Genomic DNA, 5,324 nt, shown 5'->3' on the forward strand with positions numbered 1-5,324 from the left:
TTCCCTGGAGATCTTCAAGAGGAGACTGGATAGGCACCTGACTGGGGTCTTATGACCCCTGCCACCCCCAGTGCTCCTTCCTGCCCATGGCGGGGGGTCAGACTCGATGATCTGTCTAGGTCCCTTCCGACTCACTGATTCTATGATGATGCAGTATCAGTAACCAAAAAGGAAAGAATGAGCATAGCCAGTGAAATTAGTTTAACAAAACAATAGCGACTTGTAGTGACAATGAGCATCTCCTGCATGCTACTGTATACTCTGTTTTTGCCATTGGCCATTATGTAAAATAAAGACACTTTTTCCTTCATTTAAATGCCACGTTTTTACTGAACTGCTTCTGCAAAAACATTCTACTCTTGCTTTATGGAAATGGTAGTCACTTTTGGTTCAAAGCAAATCAGTGACATCAGAATTCCATACTTATTTTGCACAACATTTGGACACATCACTTGCTCAAGTGCTTAATAGTAATACACTCTCTCTCAATGCAGCAGAAAGTGGATATCAAACACCTTTAAGACAAATCAAAAATGGGTTTTTACAGCTATGGTGAGAGAAGGAATCAAGAGGGAGATAAACTATATGTTTTCACAATGTTGATGCATTGTCAGATTCCGTCAGTGCTAACAAGAAAGATCAGTTTAAAAGGTTTAAACAGAGTGAGTTTGAATAGCAATGATGTCAAGTATTGTGTGTAATATCCAGTAGTAACAGTTATTTCAAACCTAAAAGTGTCAAACAGCTGAATCACCCAGCATGTCAATGTACTTAAAGTCAGAGTGCTGTAAAATTTCATTAGCTTTTTATAACCAAACATTTTTAATAAAGCGATTAGCTTGATTTCTGAAAATAGTCAGGGAAGCTGGTATGATCTGAACATTAAATGCACCTTAATTTAGAGAAGTACACAAGACATACTATTACCAGAAGCACATGGCTTTGAGTAACATAGAGTATGGACAAACGTACATTTGGCTACGTTTCAAAAGGGCAATGTTTCAAACCGTGAACCGCCGATTTGGGAGCTCTTACGTTCCAACTTGTGTGGACAAGTTAGGAGCAGTACAAATGTAGCAAAACTGTTCCAACTTTAATAACTCTACTTCATTCAGCATTAAAGTTGGAGCTGTTTCGCTACATTTGTGTCATTCCCAGCTTGTCTACACGTAACTGCTAGAATGTAACAGCTGTTGGGCGGTGTGGAACAAGAGCTCCTCCCTCCCCTTTTGAAACCGTTCCAAATGTACGTGTGTCCATACCCTTCGTGTCATTATGCTATGAACATCTACGCACAATTATAAGAGTCTGACTCAAGCATACACAAGATGCTATATCCACAACTCTGCATCCAGGGGACTAGAACCATTTAATAAATGGACACAGTAACATCATTTGAATAAAAAGATCATTGCTCTAGGAGGCAATTACAAGACCACCCCCATAACAATGGGACTTAAGGCATACTGCAATATCTGAAAAATCGACACTGATACCCTGGTCTGTAAGCAACGTAGTCAGGTTTGGTCTGTAAGCTTAAGCCAGGTTTGGTCTGTACTTGCACTGTAGATGACTGCTGTACATTATATTTCATACAAGATGTGAAACAGACAGTGGCCTGATTATTGATGGCCATTAACAGTCCCATATACATTTTTGCAGATGTTTGTTCCGGTGACCTGGCAAAAGGCCAGTCTGGGTAATTACACTCTGCCTACCGAAATTCCCTTGGCATTTCTGTTGATCACAATGTTCCTAGCTTCCTGCCCTAAAAAATGCTGTGTACTATTTCTGCACGCCGTTACACAGATGCCACATTCCAATATCGTTCCCTCTAGATTTTGCTACCGGGCCACTTTTTCCCTAAAGCGGCGCTCCAGCTGACTCCAACCACTGCAGTGTCAGTAGGCTTTGCTCCTGTCTACACTTGTGCTGAGGCTGTGCAGCTGGAAGCAGCACCCACATTGCTGCTATTTCTTCCCCCCCAGTGGGGAATCGAGCTGGAGCTGGGTGGCTTCCAGCTACACCTGTGGTGAGGCAGCGGTGTGGATGTACCTTCCAGCTGGCCAGCCCCAGTGCAGCTACCCACCAGTTGGAGGCAGTACCGGTGTAACAGACAGTGACAAGCAACAGCTGCAGCAGCACAGGCCCCAGAACAGCTCCCCTCTAGCTGGAAACTGCATTTGTGTCCCAGCCCAGGAGTAGGAGGCTGACAAAAGTGGTGCTGGCACTAGTGCAGCTCCCAACTGCCTGGCCCTGGTATGGTGCCGGCAAAGCCTACACTGTACCATCTGGCCCATGCCAGACTGGAGCCAGACTGTTCCAGCCTATGGCTTAAAAAGGCTGCTGGCTCCTGCCCTGTAAAGTACCTTTAGCCTCTATGGAGTTAATTTCTGTCTAAGATGCCCACGATGCAGCAATGTCCCGATTGCTGCTTCAAGGTGAAGCCAACTGCAACATAGCTCTGAATTCCCCCAAATCCTCATTTTACTACCATTCTGCAAAAACTCTGTCATGTCGCAGAACCCTACATATGACTTCATGACCAGTGCTTGGTGTCAAGCAGTGATGAGAACAGAAACGCTTTTGTTTCACAGTCAGCTTATAAATAAAACCAAGATGGGTTTTTTAAATGCCATTTCTTTGTTGCTATGCTGTGACAATTTCAAAATGCTGTCAATTAGGTTATGCTGCAAAATATGTCCAGGATTTTAACTCGGGCTTGGAGATTCAGGGCATCAACAAGCCAGTATGGGAAACCCCTTCCAAGTACAACAGACTATGGCTGCCTTATGACAGGAGCACTTTGGGTCAGACACAGCATGCCTCAGGCATCACTTTCTAAAAGCACAGGACTAAAGGTGGTGTGACTTGAATCATCTGGGTGCCAGAGATGGTGGCAGTGTTTTCTCCTACCTGTCAGAAGCTTTTTTTCAGACTCAACTTTTAAAAATTGACTTGTAGGTTAGCTAAACACTTGACAAGATATGGTCCTGTCTTGAACAGGGGTTTGGAATAGACAACTTCCTGAGATCCCATCTTTTTTCTAGCTCTATGATTATATAGACAATTGAGAAAGGAGATTTAGCTCAAAGTTTAACCAGATTTATTGCTTAATCCAAGGTTTATAGTTGAGATACTGTCCATGTGACAGCTATTCAGGAAACTGTTCCTAGGGTTAGACTAAACGTGTCAGTGACATAGCACTAAAACACTTGTTAACATTAATTTACTGTATTTACTCAAATCCAAGATGAGATTTTTCCCCCACCAATCAACATGGGAGAAAAAAAATGATCCGAGTACCAGCCTGGGGCAGACAAGGGATGAGCTCTGGCTTTGGACCTAGGCCCAAAGCTAGAGCTGACCTGATGCCTGCCCTGGGCTAGGGCAGCTCATGCCGCAAGAGAGGAGGTGTGTGGTGGGGGCAACAAAGGGAGACCGCACGGTGCGAGTGGGGGGATATGGAAGAGACTCGCAGTGTGCAGCTTAGAAGTGCAGGGGAGACCACACAGCCTGCCCCCCTACACCTTACCTTCAGCTCCAAGCTCTGGCCTCAACCCAGCTGGGCTAGGTCAGGAGCTACAGCTGTCAATCCAATCCAGCTACTTCATGTTTCCATTCTCTGTCTTCCTCCCACAATTCCTCCTGCTTTCTTTCCAACATACCACTTCCATAAAAGCATAAATTGAAACAGGAATCAAAAGAACTGTATTTTGGACTGAAAAGGCAAACATTTACCCGTATAACACTGGTTTTACATCATTTACTCCAAAACTAAGCCAAAGAGCTTGAAACATACACATAACTCAAGCTGCATGACTTGTGCTCAGGACATGACAGCAAGCAGCAAAAGCAAGCACTTACTACTAAAATCATTCCCTCTGACTTACACCTTAATGCTACTCAGCTTATTCTGAATACTGCATCAAATTTAAGGATGTTTGACAAAAAATAAATACACAAAGAGCAAATAAAAAACTTAAGTGCCTCAGCTTATTCATTCTGAGAATAGAAGAAACATTGTGCACTAGTTATTTCAGTTTTTACTAATGGTTTCAGAACTGGATAGCAATTGTGCTGCAAAATGTTTTTCACGCTACCATGCTGTCTTCACAGAGAAGGGTTTTAATAGCAAATCACAAAACACCTTGTCACAAGTTTCTGGTCTCTTGAAATACCAAAATATGTTACTAATCTCCCTGTCTAGGTTTCACAAATCAGGCCACAGGACTTGCATTAGATATCAATTTACAAAGAGATATTTTTAGTGCAGATTATTTAAATCTACCCTGTGCCCTCTACTTGTTTGTAAACATTAAGCCTGGCAGCAGAATTATTTTAATTTGTTGCCAAATCCATGAAAGAGCAGCAAGTGAATGAACAGAATTCATGCCAAATTGAGAAGGGGATGCTGAAATGTTAAAGGGCCAGCGCCAACTTTACATTTTTTAAATCTGTATTTTGACATCCACTTTAAGGGGTCTTATTTTCTGTAATTAAAAAACCCCAAAACAGAAGAGTTTTATCCCTCCCTCACTCTGTTCTGAAGTACAGGATAAGGGGCCCCAAGAGCAACAGCCCCCTGTCTTCTCTTTCCCAACCATTTCCAACCTATATATACCTACTACTTACATATCTACCTCCTAGGCTTCAGCTTTTTTTTAGTTACTGGTAACATACATTTTATGGGACAGGAAAAGAGAAGAGGGTCCTTTTTCTTCTGCAATGCACCCTGCTGGTGCATGAGACAGAAAGTACATTTAGCAAATTAGATTCTTTACCCTAATTCAGTGAATCCCAAACTGGGGTTTGTGGACCACTCATGATCCATGAGACTGCACAGAATGGTCCATTGATTGTATCAGTGGCACACCCTCTTTTCAGGTAAAAATCTGATGACAAGCGTGTATAGGGGTCCGCAAGAAACTGAGCACTGATATTGGTCAAAAAAGTTCTGGGAACAGCAGTTCTGCTCTATTTTAGTTCTGGTGATTGCAGTGATAACCTATAACTCTTGGAACAATAAGCTTTGTTGTCAAGTGAACAGGGTGCCTGTAAGATTTCATGCCCTTATCTTCTCCTGACACAATATGCTTGCTCCTATTGTGGAAGGTCAGGATGCAGACATGGACAAAGAATAAGTTTATAGCAACAAAATACATATCACATGCTTCCTTCTACAAAATACCATTAAATCTTTCAGGTCTTGCTCTCCAAGTATACCAACCGTTCTGTTTTAGTTCATGTCCTAGCCTGTAACTTAATTAATTTTTCACTCATTCTCTAGAGTAATTAAGAACTTCTAATCAAACTTGAGCAAC

The 5,324-nt window shown here is 42.4% G+C and overlaps 1 protein-coding gene across 4 annotated transcripts in view; it reads right to left on the reverse strand.

Annotated features, from left to right (window-relative positions):
- The window catches only part of NEDD4L (neural precursor cell expressed, developmentally down-regulated 4-like, E3 ubiquitin protein ligase), a 259,010-nt gene that overhangs the window by 123,099 nt on the left and 130,587 nt on the right, over nucleotides 1–5,324 (reverse strand). The window lies entirely within an intron of this gene.

Source organism: Crocodylus porosus, unplaced genomic scaffold, assembly GCF_001723895.1.
Source record: "Crocodylus porosus isolate Cpor-Errol unplaced genomic scaffold, CroPor_comp1, whole genome shotgun sequence".
Lineage (NCBI taxonomy): Eukaryota > Metazoa > Chordata > Crocodylia > Crocodylidae > Crocodylus > Crocodylus porosus.